We start from the raw sequence: 12,690 nt of genomic DNA, 5'->3' as shown, positions 1-12,690 counted from the left end.
TCCAAGCTTGCAGGGGCTCCCAGAGGCAGGACCAGCCATCCATCAGTGACAGCCCCTCGTGGTTACTCTGGGAGAGTCACCTTAAGTCCCATGGAAGAGAGGCAGGAGCAAAGAAAAATAGCCCCCATCTTAAGAGCAAGATTCTGGTGCCCACACTGCCCTTATTTCACTGAGAGTGTTGAGCAAGTTGCCTTATCCTGTACAGGCCTCGGTCTCCTCATCTGTAAAATGGGTATAATCATGATGTCACTCCATAGCCACCTTCCCTACAACCCTGGCAGCAAATCACTTACTTTGAAAAGAGGCTGTTTTCGAAGTCTCAGTTTATTCACCTATAAAATGGGTCAATAATGACAATGGTCACAGAGTTGCTTTGAGCCCTCAGTGCCGCAACAGACACCAGAGGTCAGCACACGTTTTCTCTAAAAAGGCTGGATATTAAATACTTCGAGCTTTGCAGGCCAGATGGTCTCTGTTGCAACTACTCAATGCCGCCATTGCAATGTCAAAGCAGCCTAAGACAAAATGTGAGCGAGTGGGCGTGGCTGTGTGCCAATAAAACTTTATTTCTGGACACTGAAATTTGAATTTCAGATAATTTTCATGTGTCACAGAATAGTAGTCTTTTGATTTTTTTCAATGATTTAGAAATGTAAAACATTATTTTTAGCCCACAGATCCCGCCAAAACAGATGGGTGGTTTGCAGCCCCCAATACACACACCAGTTGCACCGTACCTGGCACACAGGCCCTCAGTCAATGTTCATTTTCTCTTTTTCCACCGAAATTTAAGTTACAGGAAGAACAGTGGAGGTCATTCATCCAATATTACTTCCACTTTAGGAAGCTCATCCATCAGACTTGGGAGAAAAACAGCTGGTTGTTGTCTTTCCGAATATAAACCCTCCAAGATGGGGTCCTTGATTTTATCAAAGCAAAATCTCACTTCCAGCTCTGGCCAGACTGGCCCAAAGTGACTCCTGTTGTTGTTTAGTCTCTTAAGTTGTGTCCCACTGTTTGCGACCCCATCGACTGTATCCCACCAGGCTCCTCTGTCCGTGGGATTTCCCAGGCAACCATTTCCTTCTCCAAGAGATCTTTCCAACCCAGGGATCAAACCCATGTCTCCTGCATTGCCAGGTGGATTATTTACCACTGAACCACAGGGGAAGTCCCAAAGTGACTTTACCATGAAATACAAGTATGCTTTGTAATAAGCACATTTCAATGTTTATTTGACAATCCCTATATCCGTAATTGCTCGCAATACCCTTTGAGGTAGCTGCTATTATCCATGACCATTTTTCAGATGAGAAAAGTGAGGCCAGAGCAGTAGAGTCACGCTGCCCATGATTGCACCACTGTGTCTGGGCAGAGTCCGGGTTTGAACTCTGACTGTCTGAACGCAATGACTAGGCTCCAGGGTAACTGGGATACAGTCTTTCTACCTTTGAGAGGATGGAGGTCATGGTACCACCAGCCATCAACTCCCAGCCCCTGACATCCCCCCAGAGAGAAGCCCCTCATCCCACCTCACTGTTCCTAACAGTTAGTTACACCCTCTCCCATGATTCAGTGAAGCTGAGCGGCTTCCCGGCAAGAACATTATTCTTGCAGGGAAGCGAGGGTCTGATGTTGGGGGGATGGGGTGGGCAAGGGAAGGGGTAGCGGGCAAGAAATCAACACATAAGCAATTAAAAGGCGTGTAAGATTTTTAAAAATATATTGCTTCCTCCGCATGGGCAGGCTGCAGATCCTGATGGAAGGTTGCACAGATGCCCTGTGCTTTTCTGTCCGGGGACGTAGGAATGGATTCGGCTAATTGAACCCCTATGTAGTGAGCGGTGCGGGGGGATCTCAGGAGCGATCCATCTCCCCTGGCAGGCTCGTTCCGGGAGGCAGACGAGGGAGGCCTTGTCGAGCGCCTTCCAAGACGAATATCCCCTCAGCACGAGGGACGGCTCACAGAAACCCTCGTTTGTTTTTCGGAATTCTTTTTCTTATAGAACTGACGTGGCAGTTTTTCCCCCTGATTTTTCAGAAGCTACACTTATTTACTGCTCTTTGTGCATCTTCAGAAAAATGTGACTCCAAGTCTTTTCTCCGTGGAGCGGGTGGGAGAGGAAGATCAGAAAATGGAAATCACCTATTTTCTTTTTAAAAAGAAACAATCAAACTCTGTAGTTTATGTCCCTGAGTGCATGCATATTCAGTCACATCCGACTCTCTGCGACCGCATGGACGGTAGCCCGCCAGGCTCCTCTCTCCATGGGATTCTCCAGGCAAGAGTACTGGAGTGGGGTGCCAGCTCCTACTCCAGGGGACCTTCCCCCGCCCAGGGATCAAACCCGTGTCTCTGGCATCTCCCGCACTGGCAGGCGGATTCTTTACCTTGGGTTGCTTCCAGCTTTAATCTATTGCAACTAATGCTGCAGTGAACATTCCTGAGCAAAATTTGCGCAAATGTAGAAGGAACTTGGAGAGGATCCGTGTGGTGGTCACTCACACTGCCCATATGTCTTGTTCTCCTCTGAGGCCGTGGTAGGACTAGGCTTCCTTGCCCCCTTAGAGACAGATGCGTCATGGGCCTGCCGTCAGTGTCCAATGTCACATTTTCTTGCGTGGTCACTTTGGGACTGAGGTTCTCCCCTCTTTTTTCCTTCTGCCCCTGCAGCTGGCCGTGCTCTGGAAAGTGACTGCTCCACCCACCAAGGTTCTAAGCTACAGGTAACGGAAATGTATATCAGACCCCCCAGCCAGCCTGCAATGGACATGTTGTGTGAGCCGTAAAAAAAAAAAAAAAAATTTGTTTTATTCCATTGTGATTGTGATTTGGGGTGCATTTGTTACTGCAGCACAGCCCAGTTTATCCTGACAGGTTCAAGCTACTAAAATGCTTCCATTTTACAGATCGGAAAACGAAAGCGACGTTTATTGCCTCTAATCCTTCGAGTTTACATATTTTTAGGGTGCCCCACCACCCTCAGATTAGAACTCAGACTCCTTAGTATGTTATTAATAGGCTTTGATTATTTTATCACAGCATACCAATCATTACAGTATTCTTTCCACCAGATTTACATTGTGCCCCAGCCATACCTCAGATTCACCATAACTATGGATTCTACAATTTCATCCATGCTGTTCCCTAGGCCTGGAGTGTCCCTTCCTGCCTCAGGGTGAACCCCTACTCGTGCTTCATTAGCCAGTTTAGAGAGCTGCCCATTCGTTGAGCCTTGTCTGGTCCTCCCAGGCAGCTGCTTCCTCAGTACCTTAAACAGCCTCCATGTGGGACAGAATTACACTCTTTCCTAACTGCTTATTTGTGTGACCATTTTGCCGACCCCCAGACTGTAATCCCCTTGATAGCATATAATCTATTTTATTCACCTCTCCCCAGTTTTCAGCACAGGGCCTGGCATATGGCGGGTTCTAGGTAAATGTTTTACCCATGAATTAGTGATACCAGTGAATTAGTGAATGGATGGATAAATGAATCAGTGACTTGTCCACTAACCGCACTGGTCTCTCCTTCCACAGCCCTTCTAGGATCTCATTGTTGGACAGCTCGTCCCTGATTCAAGGTTTCCCTGCCAACTGTCAGATAGAAATGGATAGGACAGTGATGGTGGACAGGTTTCAGGTTGCCAACACAATTCCTCTAAAGATGTCATTATGGTCTGGGCAGTAAGATGATAAGGCAATTTAACAGGTCTTCAAAAAGTTCAACATGGAATCACCACACAACCCAGCAATTCCCCTCCTAGATATAGAACCAAAAGATTTGAAAATAGATGTTCAAACAACCCTTGCACACCCATGTCCATAGTGGGATTATTCACAATCACCAAAAGGTCAGCTCAGTTCAGTTCAGTCTCTCAGCCGTGTCTGACTCTTTGCAACCCATGAATCACAGCACACCAGGCCTCCCTGTCCATCACCAACTCCCGGAGTTCACTCAGACTCACGTCCATCGAGTCCGTGATGCCATCCAGCCATCTCATCCTCTGTCATCCCCTTCTCCTCCTGCCCGCAATCCCTCCCAGCATCAGAGTCTTTTCCAATGAGTCAACTCTTCACATGAGGTGGCCAAAGTACTGGAGTTTCAGCTTCAACATCATTCCCTCCAAAGAAATCCCAGGGTTGATTTCCTTCAGAATGGACTGGTTGGATCTCCTTGCAGTCCAAGGGACTCTCAAGAGTCTTCTCCAACACCACAGTTCATACGCATCAATTCTTTGGTGCTCAGCTTTCTTTATAGTCCAACTCTCACATCCATACATGACTACTGGAAAAACCATAGCCTTGACTAGACGGACCTTTGTTGGCAAAGTAATGTCTCTGCTTTTTAATATGCTGTCTAGGTTGGTCATAACTTTTCTTCCAAGGAGCAAGCATCTTTTAATTCCATGGCTGCAGTCACCATCTGCAGTGATTTTGGAGCCCCCCAAAGTAAAGTCCGCCACCAAAAGGTAGAAATAAATGTCCATCAATGGATAAATAGGAAAGTACCATATGGCCTAGCCATACAATGGAATACTATGCAGCTGAAAACGAGAATGAAGTAGTAACACAGGCTGTGATGTAGATGAACCTGGAAACCAGCAGACTAAGTGAAAGAAGGAAAGTCACTCAGCTGTGTCCGACTCTCTGTGACCCCGTGGACGGTAGCCCACCAGGCTCCTCCAGCCATAGAATTTTCCAGGCAAGAGTACTGGAGTGGGTTGCCATTTCCTTCTCCAGGGGATCTTCCCAACCCAGGGATCGAACCTGAGTCTCCCACATTGCAGGCAGACGCTATACCGTCTGAGCCAGTAAAAGAAACCAGACACAAAAAGGCATCATTTATACCATTCCATTCATATGAAATGTGCTAACTAAGGAAATCTAAAGAAGCAGAAAGTAGATTAGTGGATGCCTGGGCAGGGGTGGCTGGGTGGGTGGGATGGAGAGTCAACCGTTGGCTGGGTTTTTTTGGTTGTTTTTTTTTTTAACCTCTTCACTTGGCTTGTGAGTTTTCAGCTCCTTGACCAGGGATTGAATCAGGGCCTCAGCCGTGAAAGTGCACGGTCCTAACCACTGGACTACCAAGGAACTCCCAAAGAGTGAACTGTTGATGGACAATTTTGGAGCGACGCGAGTGTTCTGGAACTAGATAGACGAGGTGGTTGCACCACACTGCGAATGACACAAAGCCACCGAAGTGTTCACTTGAAAACGATTAGTTCAATGCAACGTGAATTTCGCCTTAATTTAATTTTTTTTTTTTTAATAAAAGAAGCTAGGAAAGGCAGCTGGCACATTCCTTCCTAGCTTCCTTCTGGGAGGCAGGATGGTGGGCTGAAAGCTGGGGCAGGGCAGGAATCCTGAGCAAATGTACCCAGCACTAAGCAACCTGTCTTCCTGGAGGGTAATCCCTTCAAGGGGGCAGAAATGAAATGTGGGAGGTCAGTGGGGTGCACATACTGGAGGAGGTGGAGGAGGGAGAGTCAGGGAGAAAGAGGGAGAGACCTGGAAAGAGAGCGAGCGGAACAAAACCCTGAAGAGAGAAACTCAGGGAGGAACAGAGGAGAGGGAGGGTCTTGGATGAATTAAGCAAGCCAGGAGGACCACAGAGCCCTGATTACTCCCCGCTGGGCAACATGTGAATAAGGAGCTGAGAAAAAATAAGCAGAAAATCCTTTTTTTTTTTTTTTTCTTCCCTCCCAGTGACAAATCCATCCCACAAGCCAGATGGAGGCTCAGCCACAGGCTTTTGTGTGGGGCCTGGGGAGGGAAGGCCACCTCGCTGGCCCCCACCGGCAGGGGGGCGGGGAGTGGATACATTCCAAGGGGCCCTTGGGGATGATGGGAGGGTGGGCTTCCTACGCAGTGTGGGCCTGGGGACTCTCTCCTCCTCTGAGCCTCGCTGGCCTCAGCTGCAATTAGAGCAAATTGTGTTTTCCAAAAATGACGACAGCAACATTTGCAGAACTTGCCAAACAAGAAGTGCCGACTGATTTCCCCTCCCTCTGAAAGCGGGCAGGTCTTTGCAACTGCACGGGCTTGAAAGAAGGTGGCAGATGTTCTATGGATTCTGAGTCGAGGCTGTGAAAGGTCATGTGGGCACTTGCCCTTGGAACCTGGCCGCCATGCTGTGAGGAAGCCCAGACCACACATAGAGAGGACACGGCCATGGGCAGGCGTTTCCCCCAGTGGCCCCAGCTGAGGTCTCAGCCTACAGCCCCCAATCCAACGTCAACCACATGTATATAAGTGGACAAGACTTCAGAAGCCCCACTCTCATACTCTGAGCCATCTCAGCTGACACCCTATGAAGCAGAGACCAGCTCTCTGTGCTGAAGTCTGCCCCACTCACAGATCCATGAACAAAATAAATATCATTGTTTTAAGCCACTAAGTTTGGGATGGTCTATTACACAGCAGCAGACACCTGGAAGGAAAAGCAGAGTGCCTGATGCATCGCTATTGCTCCCGAGATATTTGCTACAGACGAATGGGCAGCACTCAAAGGGCCACCAGCTCCCCTACAAGGTAAACGCTCCATCGTGTTTTAAATTGTATTTATTTCCTTTATTCATATTTATTTGGCTGTACTAAGTCTTAGCTGTGGCATGCAGGATCTTTGATCTTATCTACAGCATGCGAACTCTTAGCTGCAATATGTGGGATCTAATTCCCCAATCAGGGATCGAACCTGGGGCCCCTGCATTAGGAGCATGGAGTCTTAGCCGCTGAACCACCAGGGAAGTCTTGCTCCATCATTGTTACGGGCTGAATTGTGCCCACCTACAAATTCTTAATATGTCTCCCCCTCCCCCCAAATCTCACATTTCTTTCATGTTGAAATCCTAACCCCTAGTAGCTCAGAATGAGACTGTATTTACAGATGTGATCATTATAGAAGCAATCAAGTTAAAAGAAGGTCGTGAGAGTGGGGAACCTAATCCAATGCCCTGGGGTCCTTATAGGAAGAGAAGATTAGGACACAGACATTCTCAGAGGACAGAGCCTGTGACGACAGTGGGACAAGGTAACCATCTGCAAGTCAAGGAGAGAGGCCTCAGAAGACAGCAACCCCGCTGTCTTGGACTTCCAGCCTTCAGAACCATTAAAAAATACATTTCTGTTCTGTAAGCCACCACGTGTGTGGTGTTCTTTATGGCAGCCCTAGAAAATGAAGATAATCAGTGAGCCCACTTTGCAGCTGGGAAAACAAAGCTCTAAGCATTCATGTGTCACTAGACTGCCCAGCCAGCCAGCAGTGAAGTGGGCTTGGATCCTCCCTACTCCTAAAGGGGAGGGGTGTGACCCCATGTGCTAGGTCTCAATGGAGCTAGACAGAGGAAACCAGCAGGGGTTACGCAGAACCCCAAGCTGCACCCAGGGCAGGCACTGCCAGTCCCTTTCAGCACTCCGTCCCCCAGCCCGGAAGTAGCCTGAGTCTCCTTCTGCAGCCAGGCAGTCCCGTGGGGGCCAGGAATGGCCGGAGGAGGACAGACAGTCGTAGGCACAGCTCAGAGGGGCCTGCCTACGGCTGCTCTACCTGGGTAACCCTTTAGAGGTGCTGGTCAGACTCTGAATGGGTTGTTTACTCAGTCATGTCTGACTCTTGGCGACCCCATGGACTGTAGGCCATCAGGCTCCTCTGTCCATGGGATTCTCCAGGCAAGAGTACTGGAGTGGGTCACCCTTTCCTTCTCCAGGGGATCTTCCTGACCCAGGGCTAGAACCTGTGTCTCCTGCATTGGCAGGTGGATTCTTCTTCTTCTGAACCACCAGGCAAGCCTTCTGTACAGGTTCCTATAGTGAAAATCTTACTCCGGGAGGCCCTTCTGATTAACTCATCAGCATTATGGTGATATGGCATTTGTGAGATAAGCTAGGATTCTATACAGAGATTTGTCCAGGGTGCAGAGCTGGGCCTACCATGGGGAAAATTATGGATTAAATGTGGTCCTCCAGAAGATCTCTTCTCCCCAGCCACTGGATCAGGAAAGTTTAGCAAGATCCCAGCCTTGGAGTCTGAATGACCCCCAGTCTGCCTGTTGGAATCATACAGAGGATTAAAATAATTACTTGAGCTGGTTCCAACTTCCAAGAGTCTCATGGGATTGCCCAGGCCTAGGTTTTCCTTTAAAGCCCCCTGGAGATTTTCTCAGAGTCTGAGAACCCCGATATGAACCTCAGTGGGAAGCTGGAGGTACAGAGAGGGCCCTGGGGTCAAGGGCCTCCTGTCAGTTTCTCAATGGGGCAAGCTTGTTGCTGCTACAGGATCTTTGCACAGACTGCTCCTGTGGCCTCCACACTCCACCCTTTGCAGGTTCCTAATCCTCCCTCCAACCTCAGCTTAAATAGCACCTCCCCCAGCCCACCTCGTCCTGACTCTCCCGCCTGGCTTCCTTCTCTCTCACTGTTCCCTGGTCTTTGACTTTAGATCTCTTACAGTATTTTCCAATGTTGTATTCTTGGCTGTTTTCCTTACTTATTGGGTGTTTCCCCACCAAACTTCAAACCCACAGGGGCTACAGTGAAATCTGTGTTCTTCACCACTGGGTCCCAGGGCTAAGCACGTCACAGGTTCTCAACAAATAGAGTGAATGAATTTAATAACAAAAAGTCAGTTCTCCTCCCCGAGCCTCACTTTGCTGGAAGAAGTAAACGAGTTCATTTCTGTAAACTGCTTAGAAGTTCTACTTTGTGTTAATCAAATGCATTGGTGTAGATCAGATGCCTGGTGTAAAGTCAGACCTAGGATAAGCTCCCAGTAATGATAATGCCTTCCTAGTATTGTCATGGCTACTGTTGTTGTTTACCCTGTCCACAGCGCAGAGTAGGCGCCTGATAAAAACATGAACTATACTAAGGTGGCCTTGGACGAGCCATGAAGATGGAGGACGTGGCTGCCGGAGGAGGCTTCCGCGGTGGTCTGACGTGGAGAAGAAAGCATGGCTCAGAGAGGGGAATACAAGGACCCAGGGTCATCCAGCAAGTCTGAGGCAGCTCCAGGACCACAACCCAGAACTCCTGGCAGTGTGCCCTTAAGCAGATCTCTTCCCCTCTGTGTAATGGGCCTGGGGGCTCTGCCAAGGTCTCAGAGGTCAGGCCCACCTCTGCCCTCAGCCCCGACCCCAGAGCCTGCACCACGGTGACCCGGGTGGCCACTGGGTGGCACTGTGGAGTCACCGCCAGCTGGCAGCCACCCCAGGAAGCCCAGTCTAGTGGAGATTGCCCAAAAGACCTCAGAGGAGGCAAAAGCGGGTCTCAAAGGGTGTTCTGTGCTGCCTTCATTTCAGACAAGGAGACCAAAGCCCAGAGAGGGACAGGCAGCTTGCCAAAATCACACAGCTAGTCTGAGAAGAAAGGAAAAAAAAGCCTTTTAGTGAACACCTATTATGTACCCAGATGGCGCTAGTGGTAAAGAATCTGCCTGCCAAGGCATGAGATGCAAGGGATATGGGCTGGATCCCTGGGTTGGGAAGACCACTTGGAGGAGACAATGGCAACCCACTCCAGTATTCTTCCCTGTCACTCCCACGGACAGAGGAGCCCGGCGGGCTATGGTTCATGGGGTCACAAAGAGTCAGACACGACTGAGCACATGTGCACACATGCACACACACACGTGCACACATACATGTGCATGAACACACGCATGCGCACGAACACACAGAATACACGTGTGCACACACGCACACATGTGCACGCACACGCGTGCCCACACACACACGTGAGCGTGAACATACACACAGAGACATACACACATGCATGCACACAAAGTGTGTGCACGTGCACATACACATGTGTGCACACACGCACACGAACATATGTGCGCACATGTGCACACACATGTGTGCACGCATATGCACATGCCCATGAACACACAGACACACGCGTGTGCACATGTGCACACATGCACGCGCATACACACATGTGAACACACGCACACACGCGCGCACACACACACACACACACACACAGTGTTCCCAGTCTGCAACTGTCTCATCCAGATCTCATATCTGCCCAAGGACATGAGAACTATTCTCCCATTTTCCAGATGAGGACACAGGCACAGAGAGCTTGTAAGACCTACAGGAGCAGGGATGATAATAATAATAGTTATGGATGATATTCACTGAGCACCACCTGTCCTAAACGTTGTCAGTGCAGCTGGCCAGTCCCACCACAAGGCCGAGGTTTGGACTCCAGGATCAACCCATTTTAAAGAGATGGAAACTGAGGCTCAGAGAAAGGAAGGCCTTTGCAGAGGTTGCACAGCCAGGGAGTATCTGTTGCCAGGACTTGCTCCTATACAGAGAGGATTTCGCTGATTCCTGTCCTCTCCCCCAAGTACTCAGGCTCTCCCCCCAGTCTCAGGCAATTCCTGTCCAGCGTGACCAGACCTAAGCCAGACCTATCCTTCCAGGGCTCCGAGAAGAACAAGCCCCTTCCCCAGGCCAGAGCTGTCCAGATTGGGCTCCACAGCTGGCTGAACTGGGCGGCCATCAAGTGTCTGGTGCCCACTGGAGCTCGGAGGTGTGTGGAGGAGTCCCTGCACCTCTCCACACGGCCCCACAGTCCCTGGACCAGACATGAGCTCAGGGGTGCTGCTGCCTATGTGAGGATTCTCTCCAGGGTGCCCCAAAGGAAGAGGGTGCTGGGGTGAGAGCCTCAGAGAAAAAGCCACGGAAAGATGGTGCCATAGAGAAAACAGAGGTAGCGTAGAGGCAGCGACAGAAAGAGAACAAGAGAGCCAAAAAGAGAGAGAGGAGCAAATTCAAACCAAACAGAGGGGAACCAGCCAAGCCAGAGAGATAGGGGCAAGGAAAGATGCTTCTCAGGACAGGCAGACAGAACAGAGAGGGAGACAGAGACAGAGATAAGGAGAGGCAGGCATTCTCAGAGACAGATAAGGACCAAGGGACAGAGGGAGGTGCTGGAGCTGGAGACCCAGAGAGACAAGCTCCAAGAGAAGGGCCCCAGTGGAATCCTCAGGTGAGAGGGACCAGGAGGTTGGGCAGGGAGAAAGCCACTGAAAAGGAAGGGCTGGAGGAGGCTGAGAGGAGCCAAGAAAAAGAGATCCGAGGGAAGCCAAGAGGAAGGTGAGACTGTGCAGAGAGCACGGGAAGGGGAAGTCTGGATGGGAAGGATGGGAGGGAGGAAGATGAGACAGTCCGAGGTGGGAGGCCAGGGCAGGGCAGGGCTGGCCCTGCGGCCAGGGATCCTGGCAGCCTGGAGACCCTACCCGGGCCTCGGATGCTGGGCAGCCAGGGCCCTCCGCTCACCACCTGCCCCTGCACCCTGGAGCCTCCCCAGGCAGTGGGGGCCTGGCCCAGACCCTGGACAGCACAGCCCGGGAGAATGGACACCCTGACATCTTCCATTTCCGCCCACTCAGCAGGCCCCAAGCATGTCGTTTGCATAAAACAATATTCCTGTGGGGGATGCTAATGGGCCCTGCTATTTTTGCCTCTCCTGGATCGTGGTTTGCATATATTTGCATACCCTGGGAGAATTAAGCCGGGATCATGTAAATGAGCCCACCAGCCCGGGGGTGAGGGAGGCTCCTGGCTCCTTGCCTCCCTACAGGCTGTAGAGGCCTCAGCCACCACCCACCCGCACCCCAGGGCTGCCCTGGCGAGACTGGTCGACATGAAGGCTCCCGTTGTGTGCATCTCCCACCTGAGGCCACTGCCCACCAGGTTTCAGGCAGCCAGAGGGAGCTTTCAAAAACCCAGATCTGCACACGTCACATCTTCCTTGAAAGCTTTCATGGCTTCTGAGGTCTGAGGATAAAGGGGCAAACCCCACTAGAACCACAGGGATGAGCCCTCACCAGCCCCCGCCCCTAACCCACACTCCCCCTCCCTCCAGACACATGGAGCTTCCTCCTATCCACCCTCACCAGGCTTTTGTCCACCGCAGGTCCTTTGCACATGCCATCCCTGCTGGCTGCAATGTGTTTCCCTTCCCCTCTTCACTTACTTACATCTAATTCATCCTTCAGACTCCAGCAGAGTACCACTTCCTCAGGGAAGCCTTCCCATCATCTCCAACCTCCTGAAACTTATTTCCCCTTCTGCAAACTGGGAACAGTAGAACATTTCTTCTTCAAAGGGCTGTGTATATCAGATGCAGCCACAGTGCCTGGTACATAGTGAGCCCTCAATAAACAGACAGGTATTCTGTTATTATTGGGCCTCCGAGGTTGGCACTAGTGCAGGAGACGTAAGAGACACGGGTTCGATCCCTGGGTCAGGAAGGTCCCCTGGAAGAGGGCATGACAACCCCCTCCAGTATTCCTGCCTGGAGAATCCCGTGGACAGAGGAGCCTGGCGGGCTACAGTCCACAGGCTCTCACAGGCCTACACGACTGGAGCAACTTAGCACGCACGCACGCTCTCTGTTATCATTGTTGTTGCTCCCTCTTGCTTAGGCGTCAGGAGTTTGGTCCAGTCCCTGGCACCGCCCAAGAAACAGAACACATCCACGCTGCCTTCTCCTCCCGGGGTTCGTATCGAGCAGCCTCGTAGAAGAGAATGAGGTTCGGAACATGTCTGAGTCTCAGCGCAGCTGAGCCACACTTATCCTGAAGATGAAGTGTTTTCTTTCCAGAAAGTTCTACCCTTGACATCAAAGGTCTCTCTTGTTCAACAAACCAACACCTGTTTAATTATGAGGAGACGCTCA

The sequence above is a fragment of the Capra hircus genome, chromosome 17 (assembly GCF_001704415.2).
Source record: "Capra hircus breed San Clemente chromosome 17, ASM170441v1, whole genome shotgun sequence".
NCBI lineage: Eukaryota > Metazoa > Chordata > Mammalia > Artiodactyla > Bovidae > Capra > Capra hircus.
This window is presented reverse-complemented; position numbering follows the sequence as displayed.